The sequence below is a fragment of the Lissotriton vulgaris genome, chromosome 1_1 (assembly GCF_964263255.1).
Source record: "Lissotriton vulgaris chromosome 1_1, aLisVul1.2, whole genome shotgun sequence".
In the NCBI taxonomy this organism is placed as follows: Eukaryota; Metazoa; Chordata; class Amphibia; order Caudata; family Salamandridae; genus Lissotriton; species Lissotriton vulgaris.
Genome location: NC_141685.1, coordinates 1,690,994,245 through 1,691,008,804, shown reverse-complemented (window position 1 = coordinate 1,691,008,804; position 14,560 = coordinate 1,690,994,245).

Here is a 14,560-nt window from a genome sequence, read left to right as displayed (position 1 = left end):
TCAATTTTTAACTAGGGCAGTAGCCACATCTCATTAAAATAGTTCTGAGTGGACCACTGTTCCCTGTTTTAGCCCACACAACACTTAATCATCACCTACACCCACTCTTACACTAAGGGCCCTCACACGCACTGCACCCAACAGCTTGAAAAAAGATCTCCGCCAAGTAGGCCCCTTCCAGGATGCCGGAACGGGTATTGCACCGCCGATCCGAGTAGGAGCAGGCCCGATGATGAAGCAAGAGGGTCTTTATCTGCATAGGAGAAATTCCATCCTCCTGATCTGAGATTTCTTCTCACGTTAGGGTTCATTATCCTCCCTTGACTGATCTAGCCTCCACCTGCTCTTTCCCTCAGGAACTTCATACTGTATTTGTTACACTGCTCTTAAAACTGGATCATGAGGAAGCGGCTGGGACTACTAAACTTGGAATTATATTACTATGCAGCACACGTACAATAGCGGCTAAATGACTGGCCAAACATTCCTGAGAAACTGTTACTACGGAGAAAGCATATGTATATTTCGCTGATGAAACTATTGATGAGGGGTCCAAGACTTGGGTGAAGAACTCCCTTTCCCAGTGCGAGACACTGCTTGGATATGAGAACGGATAATCTCCAGAGTCCTCTGACAGCCGCCCTTCTGCAGGGATTTGCAGTTTTGGGCGCTGAAATCATTTAAAGATATTGGGTTCATCTCTCAGTGGCAATGCCGCCAGACTCTGGAACTTCCTCCCTTTCATACTTCGCTCAGTGACCCAACATCTACCCTTTCGGACTTTGGTAGGGTAGGTCAGAAGAGAGATAGGGTGGTAACTTGTTAAGATGTTGGGATCAGCAGAAAGCTCTTCCGTGAAATTAAAGAGAAGCGTTTCTGGGATGCCAGAACCAATGCTGAGGAAAGAGAGAGAGAAGTAAGAGAAAATCCTTGGATATATCAAGTTGAAGATAAAGTAAGAACATGGGTTGAGCAGGACCCTAAATTTATTTGTGGAGATGATCTTAAAAACGGAATCAAGATCCAGTAGACAGAACTTGGTTAGAGAGGTGCCACTTCCAGCAGGGAGTTAACAGTTGCACATAAAAATTGTCTTGGATCATACTAATTTTAATTAATGAAATTAGTGGAGGGATGAGAAAACCCACCAGAGTTGTGGGGGTGACTTGCAGCCCGTCTTAGGTTGTCAGGGATCGTCTACTTTCTAGTACGTCTGCTTTTACTCTGTGAAATGAATTTCACGTTTTCATGCATTGTTCGTATCTTCTTCAGAAAAGTATTTCTTCAGTAGCAGACAGGACCTAATAGTACCTGTGATTTTGCACTGGAGTAGCTGAACTCATCTTGGCCTCTATACAGCATGTGGGAGTAACATATTGTACAGCATGTGCAGATAAGAACTCATGCACAGTTCACTTTTTCCAAAAGAACAGCTGCACATAAATGATACAAACTCAATATTTATTAACCTTGTGATTAACAGCAATGAAGCAAACATCAAGGAGGAAGTACAGGAAGCCACTCTGTTTCTACTTGTGTGTCTTTAATCATTCTATCTTCAAAATCAGTAAAGAAAACACATGCACAGTATATTTGACTTTAATTTTGTTCATTAAAAAATGTGATTTATTCATTTTTTTGCACAGTCCAGGTGTACATTTCCTGCAACGCTCTTTGATGTCACTGTTCAAGCTGAAAGTAACAAAATCATCAATCTTAGTATGGCTACTAATTGTAAATAACCACAGCTTGCAGATCTACTCTTCCCCACCAGTTGAACCAATGACTACAAACATTCCCATGACGTAATGTCCTTTCATAATTTCAAGCTGCTTCCTAGTCACTTCACCTCAGCAATTTATCCATCAAACCCGTCTTGCTCTACGGTTGGCTTTGTCATCTACATTCATGCATCTCTTCGATCCCTTTGATGGATGTAATTTTATCTAAGCAGAGCACTGGTAATTGATTTTATAAGTCAGCCTTTCAATGTTGCCTTTTTTAATGAGAGAAACGGATATCTATTTTAGAGCAGGTGTAACTCTGTACCTGGTTTACAGTATATATAAATGGTACACTGGTATTCTGCACACACTGAAATAGCCCCATCTTCCAAAAACAGTAGCGTTAATGCTGCTATAGGTCACTTCTGGGACTCCTGTGGTCGGCATCTGGCAGTGTTGGTCTCAGTGTGTAGCTAGAATATTCACCTGAGCGCTCGGTTATTTAGCAATGCAGGGCCACGTAATGTGTCAGTACTGGATGACTTTTGTAGCAAGGAAAAAGAATTCAAAAACCTTTTGATCTTTCTTGCAATGAAAAGTACACAGCTTCTATTGTAGCTACGCCAGCTATGTTGTAAAACCGGTCTCGCTGACATTAGTGCATAATGTACTTTCAGTACTTAGCATTCAAATTGTGTGGCTACTGGAAGTAAAAATTTTGAAACGTCAGGCAGTTTGCAAGTATTTTTTTTCTCTTGGTTCACTGACAGCACCTGAAAAGAAGTTATTAAAGTTAAAGAACAAGACTTGAAAAATGCTTGGTGGTATTTTCTTTTCTGAATGTCATCTTGAAAAAATAAGCATTAGAAATGCAATAGGTCTCGGATTTATTTGAGTTAGAGCTAATGGCATTGTAAATGGCAATGTCTTTGAGCCATGTGTTATGGAGTGTATGCATGTGGTGTGTAGTGGAATTATGTGGGTTGGATTGGAATTGTAGCAATGGTGGCATGCTGTGCTTCAGATGAATATGTTTAAAAGTAAAGTGCACTATACTGCAATTGCTACAATAGTTAATTGTGGACAATTGATGTGTGCACTGATGGCTGGTGGTGTGTGTGCCTGTAGAAATTGTGCACTGATGGCTGGTGGTGTGTGTGCTTGGTGAAAGCGTGCACTGCCGGCTGGAGGTGTGTGTGCTTGGTGGAAGCGTGCACTGATGGCTGGTGGTGTGTGTGCCTGGTAAAAGTGTGCACAGACGGCTGGAGGTGTGTGTGCCTGGTGAAAGCATGCACTGATGTCTGGTGTTGTGTGCCTGGTGGATGCCTGCACTGACAGCTGATGGTGTTTGTGCCCGGTGAAAGCATGCACTGACGGATGGTGGTGTTTGTGCCCGGTGAAAGTGTGCAGTGACGGCTGGTGGTGTGTGTGTGTGTGGTTGTGTGTGTGGTGGTGAGTGTGTGGTGGTGAGTGTGTGGTGGTGAGAGTGGTGTGTGTGTGTGGTCTTATGTGTGTGGTCTTATGTGTGTGAAACTGAACGGCGAAAAGACGGAGGTGTTGATCTTTGGGAAGGACCAAGATGCTTGGTCAAGTGAGTGGTGGCCACCTTCTCTTGGCATCTGCCCCACCCCACCCCCAATCTGCCAGAAACCTTGGCGTCATTTTCAACACCTCGCTTTCCCTTTCCCTTCAAGTCAACAGGACCGTGGCCACTTGCTGGGGTGTGATCAGGATACTCAACAAAATCCGTGGGTATCTTTCCCCCCAGGCACGTAAACAGGTTGCAGTTGCCTTGGTAGGATCGAGGTTAGATTACTGCAACTCTCTGTATATGGAAGCCAATAAAAGCCTCATATATCGACTGCAGATTGTGCAGAATGCTGCAGCTCGCTTTGTCCTGGCCCTTCCTAAAACCTCCTTCGCTACTGCAGCCAGGAAAGAACTCCATTGGCTACCTGTCCAGCACAGAATCTCTTTTAAAATTCTGTGTTTGGCCTACAGAGCTTTGACAGAAGGCTCCTCTATTGCTATTGGCTCTCTCCTTACGCGCTATGTCCCTACAAGAGGCCTTCGTTCTGCGGGACTCTGTCAACTTGTTGTTCCGCGTTTCAAACTAGCCAGATGGGGAGCCAGAGCTTTCTCCGTGGTTGCCCCTCAGTTCTGGAATTCGATCCCTATCGAAATAAAAACCCTTCCCACAATTGAGTCATTCAAAAAGGCTCTTAAAACCTGCCTCTTTAAGAGGGCCTATCAATGAGAGAATGCTGTAGAGTGGGGGGCTTAGATACTATATTTGATTTAGGCGCCTTGACGGCCACTGGGCTAAGTTTGCGCAAGATAAGATCCGTTTCATTCATTCATTATGTGTGTGGTCTTATCCTGCGCACTGACTCTTACTCTGCAGTCATTCTGCCCCCAGTCTCATTCTGCACATATTCTGCACTCACTCACACTCTGCACTCACACCCACTCTGGACTCACTCTCACTCTGCACTCACTAACACTCTGCATTCACTCTCACTCTGCAATCACTCACTCTGCAGCACTCGCTCTCACTCTGCAGCACTCACTCCCACTCTACAGCACTCACTCACACTCTGCAGCACTCACTCACACTCTGTAGCACTCACTCACACTCTGCAGCACTCATTCTGCACTCACTCTGCACTCACTCACACTCTGCACTCACTCACACTCTGCACTCGCTCACACTCTGCAGCACTCACTCACACTCTGCAGCACTCACTCTCACTCACTCTCTCACTCTGCACACCCTCTGCACTCACTCAAACTCTGCAGCACTCACTCTCACTCTGCAATCATTCTGCACTGTGAATCTGCACTCTGCACTCTGAATCTGCACTGTGAGTCTGCACTGTGAATCTGCACTCTGATTCTGCACTCTGATTCTGCACTCTGATTCTGCACTCTGAATCTGCACTCTGATTCTGCACGCTGAATCTGCACTCTGAATCTGCACGCTGAATCTGCACTCTGAATCTGCACTCTGAATCTGCACTCTGCATCTGCACTCTGAATCTGCACTCTGCACTGTGAAACTGCACTCTGAATCTGCACTCTGAATCTGCACTCTGAATCTGCACTCTGCATCTGCACTCTGCATCTGCACTCTGCATCTGCACTCTGCATCTGCACTCTGCATCTGCACTCTGCATCTGCACTCTGAATCTGCACTCTGCACTCTGAATCTGCACTCTGCATTCTGATTCTGCACTCTGAATCTGCACTCTGCACTCTGAATCTGCACTCTGTCCCATCTGTCCCAAGGTAAGGGCCTGCTAAATCTCTGTATTTAAGGCTTATCATCCTATTTGGACTGGAACCATCTTTCTTTAAGTGTCAGTGGTCTACATGCCTTTGTTTTCTTAGACTCTGTCGGTAATCCGATGCCTTTTTCTGTAAATACTGACGCCTTTCGCTTTAGGGAACTCCAAATTCTCTTTTAATCTGCTCAAATTATTGAAGTCTCTCAGTGTTAAAGAAATCTCCCAATCCTATACAACCACCTTCTGCCAAGGGGAAGTACTGTCTCTAATCCATGCCTGGAGAAAATCAGGATTGCCTATGAACAGAGTCAAGGGTGATGGATAAGGGGAGAGTCCCTTCTTAATCACTACTGAGTCCCAATAGGCGATCACAGCTCTCATAACAGCAAAGCATTCAAACGCCAAGAGCTATGCTTTTTGGGTAGCTAAACGACCTTCCAAAGATGATCCCCAGCAGCCAGCGAACCCATGCAGCGCTAGGCCTTTTTACTTTGTTTTCTGCTCCATTCAACCATATATCACAGTTGAGCTGCGTGGTTGTAATATATTATATGAGGGGCAATCAACCCCCCTCTGTTATCTCCTCGAACATTCTGTGCACCACAAATTTAGCTTTCTTCGCTCCCAATATAAAGTTGTTTAGCATGCGTTGAACTTCTTTTAGCACTACATTTGGAGGTTGAAGGGGTAGAGTCTATGCCAATTGTAAAAGTCTGGGCAAAGCTGCAATTTTCACAGTTCTATTCTCGTCAGTCTATAGAGACCTACCCCCTGTATGCCACTCCTCTATCTCTGATTTAAAGGAACACAAAAGCTCAGCCTATGTCTTGTGTGCCACGTCTTCCAATGAGGGGGTATTTAATTACCAGGTATGTGATGTGTTTCTCCATCCACAGAACAGAGTTGTCTTGAATTTTCCATTGGCCGCAGGAAGGGAGCAGGTTTAGTCATGGCTAAGTAATGTCTGCGCACACCAACTAATCTCATTAGGAGTTTCCGTTCCCCAGCACAGGAGGGGGTGTGTGCGGGCCCGAGGGGCGCTTGCCATTGTTATGAGGAAGGGTGACCACTCGAACCTTTCTGTACTCGGCGAAGGTCCGAGACAGGTCCTTTTAAATCCAGCATCGATGCTCAATCATGCCTCGTGTGTTCAGCTGTCTAGTTAGCGCTTGTGGTGCCCAGGGCTGCTTCTCGGCGCAGAGCAAGTCTCTGCGTGACTCTAGTGGATTCACTTTTTTTGTTGGCATCATTCTGAGTTGCTGTTTGTCTGTCTCCTTCTTTTTGGTTAATTTTACGGAATGCGAGAACTGAACTCCTTGCATATAATGTGGCGCTCACAAAAAAAAGAAACTGCCAAATATGTGTGGGGAAACGTAAACAGGGAGAGCTCCGTGAAATGGATTACAAAAAAAAGAAACGTGCGCCCAGCATCTGTCTTCAATTACCGCGGCCCCTGACAGCTGGTAATTGAAGAAATATGGCCTTCTGCTGCGCGTGTCCGCACGGAATATGCAGGAAGCAGAGCAACTCTACAGCCTATGGCCTATTGCGTGCTGTCTTCTAAAAAGACAGGCATGCTAGGCCCATTTGCCATGCAGCTGGCAACAAAAACCAGCAAAAATCACGAGCTTTCAGGAATTCGGTAATTACAATTCTCGAAGCACTCACTAAAGGACTCTTAAGCCACGCCCACTTCGTGGGACGTAGGCCGAGCCCTAAAAACAGCTGCTTTCATTGAGAACACTGTGATGCAAACTTTGTTTGTAGCATTTAAAACTATTTCATGGTCAATTTAAACATTGGAACACAATAAAACATGAAATTGCTATGGCAACAACCCAATGACAGAAGGACAGGAATATGTTTATAGATCAACATTGCGGTCCTTCTTTTCTGTAGTTTGACTTTATCAAAGTATCGGTGTTAAAATATGAGAAGAAAGACCTTGTAAAAAAACGACCACAATTCAGTTTTAAATAGAACAAAAACACTTACATTTGTGTGCCAATTGTAAACAAAACACTTTTACCCTATCAGTAGCCTCCTTAAGCGTAACACTGGCAAAAGAGAGACTATCACTGCTTCAAAGTTTAGATGTAGCAGTGTTTTTCAAACCTAGTAATGGATGGGCACTTCAAAATGACATCACATTGATCACTCACAATTATCATGTAAACAAATTACATTTTGTAAGCACATTAACAATATTTTGTGGAACTTTAAGGCTTTTTCTTCATAAACAAGAACAGATATTCAGTTGTGCCTTTCAATGTATACCAAGTTAAAATAACAGGTTTTTTTAGTAGACTAATACATGAAATAAAAAATATATCGTATGAGTAGGAATCAAAATGCGTATGTTGTTTATGCATCTTCAACGAATTAAAATAGATTTTTACTATTACTTTTTATTTAAAAAATGTAAAGTCGGTGCAGGTTTCTTTATGAAAGCAAGTTTTGCTATGCACAGTTCTAAAATGCTATTTTTTTCATCACAGCCACTTGTGGTTAGGCTGAGGAAGTAAGAGACCTTTTTTCCGGCTGCAGCCTCATATCCTTTGACTTGTGTTTGCACTCCTCGGGCGGATCATTCTAAAGTTAGAAGGGTGCTGGAATACAGTAATCGACACTGAAAGGTGGAAAAGGAACTTATGCAATGTAAAACTACTGCATGCAGAACTGTTTGTGAAAATTAATCCTTATAAAAGCTTGCAACAGATTTTTGATGAAACCTGCATAATTCTGGACAGATGCGGAACTATATGACAAATCCATAACTAGAAAAGTAAATTACGTGGATATCATTAAACTATTTTTAGTTATTAGTTATGGGACACTGTTAGAGGTATGGTACGGCATTTCAAATAAAAAATGGAATTTAGGGGCATACAGGGTTATGGGAATAGAAGTAGCACACATACATATTTGCTATTTCCAAAATAGTCTTCTAATGATCAAGCCACTTCAGTGTTGCATACTTTAAGAGAAAAATTTTTAAATAATTTAGTTATTTAATTATAAATAATACATGCGTATTCGAAAAGCACAGAACTGTGTAGCATTGCAAGCCAAGGTTGTGTGTTTGGTTGCTAGCTTTCAAGCTCACCGGCTGTGGTTTCTTTTTTTTTTTTTTTAATTAAAACTAGGTTGCCTGCCGAACATGGTATTGTTTACTAATAACATTATACTAGCAATATTGTACGGTAAGGTAAATCTACTCATTTATCAGCCCAGACAGTAGGAATTAACAGACTATAACTAGAAAAAGATTAATTCTAAAATAACAGACAATATTAGTCAAATCATTAATTCACATAGCTCTGCCATACAAGTGCAGGCATTTGCTTGCCCATACGTGTTCAATTAGGTAATTTCCAGGTCGAGGTTTGTTTTAGCGCTGAAAAATGACAAACAAGATGTCACATCTGTGAAGTTCTGCTGAAGGAAGCAATGGAGGTGGAAAAGGAACACAGTTTTCTAGCAGAGCTGTAAGAAGGTCCACTTTAGTGACATTGGCAATGGGTATTTCCAGTCAGTTCCTCCATATTCAAGCTTTATTTAAGAAGAAAATATAAAAAACGCTGAATGAATGAGGCAATAACGGAAGGTACAAAGACTTTTATTTAAAGCTGTTTAGTAGTGCCACATCATTGAATTACTCTAGTATGTCTTAGAATCCCAAATGATATTGGTCCACAAAGTGACAAACATTTTGTTTTGTTCTCAGGATTAAACGTCTGTGGCAATGCAGAATATTACCATAAGAAAAAAAGGGGGGAGGAGGCACACAAAAAATAGTTTGTTTTAATACACCTGAATGCAAAGTGCAAAGGTATGTTTTGTTAACTTCTGTTATCAAATTACAATATGGCAGCACAACGTTTTCAGGAAACTTACCAGTCAAAAGCACTTTTTGTTTTTAGAAATGTATTATCATATTTTCTATTAAAATACAGTGGGTGCCCATTCTGAACCTAGTTTCCTTTTTTATGGTTTCCTCCTGCACCTTTGCCAAGTTGTGCTTAGGACCTTGAACTCCGCCTTCCGCACCTTTCTCTTGAAATAGCCTTCCTAACCATGCCCATCCCTTCAGTAGTTTAACATCACTTTTCAAAAATCTAGTCAATCCGCAAAGTCTTCTGCTTATCCCTACACTCGCCTATCCTCTTCACCACCTCCCAAAAGGCATCAATTGTTAGTCTGCAAAAAAGCTTAGATAAACTGAATATACAATTTCAACTAGTCATCGCCGTTTGTTGGCAAGTTGGGAATCATATTTTGCAATCAATTGTAGGGTGTTAAAATAAAATACACATCATAAGACTCCCCCAAGATGTTTTCTACTGAGGTTTCCTGGAAGCAGTGATACCACGAGGTATAATTTTTTTCTTCATCTGAATTTGTGCAAACTATCAACAAGCAGGATGACTAAACACTTTGTATAGTACAGACTGTTGACTGTTACCATATATTGTTACATTTTGGTATTGTTACTCGTCATATGTATAGCTCACTACTACCAGTAGTGTAACATCACATAACTGTAGCCTTTTCTAATTAGCTGCTGCTGGAGCATGTATACCTTGTTCATCTGGATGCATGCAGGGCATGGTAACAAGCTGTAAAGCCTGAATGCACGGAAGAATACATGGGAGGAGTATGATCTCTGGAATTATCGTATGTTCTTGTACCTTCTAGAGGCACTCCAAATTGTACAGTGGGGCAACACTTAGAAATGGTGGTGTTAAGATTAGTATGAGAGATACAGATTTGAACCGTGATATACTTACCACTCTGGTGGGGCTGTGGATAGATGGATGTTGGGTGTACTATGTCTGTAGTCTGGATAAGATTGAGCTCCACCACAGAAAGAATGCACAATTGTATTCAGGTATGCTGTAGTGTTATAGTAGCTCGAATTTGTGACAATATGCGTGGTGAATGAGAAACAACATGCATGAAAACAGTTAATGCAAATCAATAATGTACTTATCGTGCAATAAAAAAAAATAAGATGGACTAGCTTTAGAAACTTCCACTGTAAAGAATTTCAGCTGAAATTCCTCTTAAATCTAATATTGGCTCATATTTATTCTCAAAAGAAGCTAACTTTGTTTGACCACCATCTAGATTTTTTTTTTGCTGCTTGCTGATGACATTATAACGATGCGGTACCCCAACCACTATAACCGATTTCAAATGGTGCTAGAACATCATATGCACTCTGGACACCAGGAGAAATCGGTCATCTTCTAAAGGGTTGTCTGCAGTGCTCCATTCAGGCCATTGATGTCACGTGGATGTATCTGAAAAGGAATTGTTAAGACCACAGCTAACTGAAAAGCATACTCTGAGAAAATGGAGCAAAACGTTAAATACAGTACCCTGTAAATATATTAAACCAAACACCTTTGGGTTTCCCTTTTAGGTAGTAAGGGCTTGTGCTTACAAAGAGGTTGCTGGTGTACTTGGTGGCTGAAAGAGTAAGAGAAAAGTGTGGTGCAAGCATTCCCCTATGGGCTTAATTGTCAAAGATCAAAACACTGCTGAAGCTCCTGCATTAAATGATGATAAATGCTTTACAGATGTCTTAAGAACTTTATTCTGGGTCTACTCCGCTTCCTAACGCCACTCATCTCCAACCATGCTTTCAACTCCCCACATTCCTTCCTTTTCGAAGAACATCATTCCATACAGGGATTCTAACAAGGTATTCTGCTGGGAAACTCCAAGGCTTAACCTGCTGGGTTACCCAAAGGTGAGGGAGTTTATTACTGACAATTACAACCCCTAGCTACTTAATGGATTTAGGCTGCGGGGTTCCAGCGCATTAATGATGCATGCAATCACATGGGTACTTGAAGAGTCTAGTCCGGCTGTGCCAGGGTCAGGAAATGGTATACTTTAAATTACATTGTAGTATTTTTTGGTTGAAACGCTTATTACAACAATGTTCAGCTGAAAACAGTTCTACTTTAAAGGTATGATTATTTCCCCAAAAATCTTTACTTATGAACCCTTAATTTACCTATTGATTGTCAATCCATTGAGTAGAAGGTTGCACTAGTTCTCTGCAGTGTTGCTTACGTACAGAGCAATGTATGTATAGATACCCAGATGACATCTGACAAGATTATTTCACTGACTGCTGCCCTCCCAGTTTGCTCATGAGCTCCATCTGATGAATGCGTGATTAGTTACAAGAGTTAGAACATGGTAATAAGTACTGCTCATGTTGAGAATTGCCATGATTTTTTTCAGTAATGGTGGGAGTCTCTAATATCTATTTCTCAAGAACCTGGAGATATTTGTTAGAACATAGCCTAGCAAAAGACATCTGAAGATACTATCATATTTGATGATGTCAATGATTATGGAATGGGGATGCCATTCTTCTATGCTGATAAAATGTACTTATCACAACGGTCTTAAACTATGATGGAACCAGGCTGTAACATGGCACATCTTTAAGGAAATGAAATACCAGTATTTCTAAAGTGCACAGCTACCTCCGAAGTGGTGTCCCGGCGCTGGGGGCCCTCGGGAAGTGATGTGTTGAAATAACCAGGTTACACACTGTTATAAAATATGTGACACCTATGCCGACTGAGAAGAATTACCATTCTATGACTGAAATGCTACATCTCTAGAATTCGTTAAGCATAACAGCAAGGTTTCTATTGTTTAGGCATTTTACATTACTGCATGCCCCTCGAACTCTATTAAGAACTGAAATAAGGGCTGTACCTTCTAATAGAATGTCTGTTAGCCCATACTGGCATATATTCTATATTGCCACCATCAACATTAATATTATAGATTAGGATTACAGATACTCAAACTGATTTTTTTCTTTGGTATATTTTGGCCACTTGGTAGCTCTAAAAACTATTTGTAGTCACCCACTGACATAATACTCAAAGTTCCCACTCATTAAATTATGGGCTCCCTAGCTAGAGCCCTATCTTCATGCCTAGGCCTTGATAGTAAGCTTTTGGGATTCTGTCATGACACTACATATCACCCTTTCACCAGGGAAAACCTTAGTCCATGATAAATTAAGTTCCTTACATTAATCCTCTCAAAAATTAATCTTCAGAAAAAACTTTCAGATAATGTTACTAAAATGGTAAAGAAAATACATTCTACGGAGTATCCTGAGTTCCTGCTAATTGACAAATACTTCAACCTAGCTAATGGAAAAACTAAAACTGACTTGCTTGTCTAAATACAAAGGGGCACATTTACAAGCCCCTGGCGCCTCATTTACGCCGCCGTTGCGTCACTTTTGTGACGCAGCGGCGGCACAAATCCTGCGCAATGGTGCGGGGTACTTACAACGTGTCGCATGTGGGAGATGCGTCACGTTGTAAAGCCCTGCGCCACATGTAGGCGTTCCTGCGCAGGGAGGGGTGTTCCAGTGCAGGAACGCCTCCTAAAAGTGGCTGAGTAAAATCTACAAGATTTCACTTAGTCACTTGTAGGCCCATGCTACGTCAAAACCCTGCGCCTGCTTAAAGCAGGCGTAAGGATTGACGCAGCATTAACTAGATAGGGCCCCCAGAGCATTTGCTGGAGCTGCGTCGCGCTTGCGACGCAACTCCAGCAATGCGCCACTTTTACGGCACAGATGAGTCATGCATCTGTGCAGTTTTTGCCCCATGGTGCGCCGCATTGTAAATGCGGCGCACCCATGATGGCGGAGCTGTGGCGCACAATAACTGGCGCACCCCTGCTGATATGCAAGGATGCGCCACTTATTGTAAATATGCTCCATAATCCCGACCTAAATCCTTTCTCAAAACATTCCCCTAAAAAAAACAGCAAAGTATCACACAGGAACAAACTCCCAATATCGCTAAAGGATGGTGAGGTTCTTAATCCCATCATCATATTCAAAAATGGAATTGTAATGAGTCAAGTAAATACATCACCATCCCCAATTTTCAAACCTCTTTTCTATACCCTGAAAAATAAATAACAGAACTCTACACCTTGCTCCAACAATACAGACCTTACACAAGCTGCATATTAACTTTCACTGGAGCCACTGGCACATTCACAGACTCCTTAGTTCCGAGTACCGCTTCACAAGCACAGGTCAAGGATGAGGAGAATGCACAAACACCAAGCACAGAGGAAACTGTCCCTTATTGTGTATCATATTATTGTATCACTACCTAGTTAATATTTGTACTCCTCGCTGGCTAATCAACCGCATCCTTGAGAATGGATGACTTTGACCCATTTATCAGACAAGATCCTAAATGACAATTCTAATTATCTGCTAGTTTCTAATCCATGCCCTCAAACCAAAAAAATCAAGGTTTTATGCATTTCAATGCTAAGTGCTCCCCAGACAAGATTAGACACTGCACCCTTCTTCACACAAATCTTCTTGCAGTGCCCTGAAGCACAGAGGCATGAAGAAAATCAAAGTCAACTAATAAAAGGTACGATTTGGTCTACAGACGTTCGGTACATGAAAATAGCAAGACTGGGCAATCTTGTTACATCCGTACTAGACATGTATGTCTTCATTTTGGGTCATGTGGAAATAAACCTAGATCATAGGTGGTGTAATGGCCTAGAAGCAAACTGCATCAAATCTTGAATAACTGAACCTGCCAAATATCTAGGCTTTCTATTTGACAAAAGCCCATTGGAATCTCAGACAATTTAAATTACTTATTACACGACAGGACATCAAAACGGCAGTCCAATATTTACTACATTCACGTTTTGAGTATGCAAATGGGTTCTTGATTGAAACCCCTACACCTGACTGTACCCTTTAGGTTGAATACTTCATGCAGCACTTCCCTTAGCCTACAGACAGTGCCAGTAGACATCTAGCCAAGATCAAGTCACTACATGGTTAGCATGCAAAGAAGAATGATCTTTCTTCTTCAGTGGGTCAAATAGCCTTGTTTAACCCAAACAGACATTTAGTTAAACAGCCCTGTTTTAGTTCACAATGACTATCTCTGGCTTATCCTGAAAACTGAGAGGCAAGCTAATCTTAGACTAAAAGTCCCTCCATACAAGAAAAATCCACTTTTGTCACAGCTTTTTCAGGCCACGCTGACTAACTTAGCAATTCGAAAACCACACAGATTAGATAGACCCTATCGCTATCAAGTGCCCCCTGAAATAACATCTGTTAACTGAACACCAAGAATTACTTCTCAATAAAAAAAACAGAAGACCTGCCCACGAACCCAAAACAGGCTGCTCTAATGTGAGTTACTTTTCACTGGCTCAAGTAAGAAATAGGAGGTGTTCCTATGAGCAGAGCTTGGAACCTTATCCTTTACATCCTATTCAACAGTAAATAAAAGTGCCAACCTTCTTTCCTCCTAATGCAATACTCCTCAAAATACATATGATCTTCATGAAATTTGCTCCTCTTAATCAAATCTCGGTATCAAATTGCAGGTGCTGTATTTATTTTTTAACTGCAGCCAGCAGCTTTCCTGTAAAGGGTGTCTTATTCCCTTCCATATTTTGGTTTATGTGTACTATAACCTCTTATGCTGTTTGAAGCAT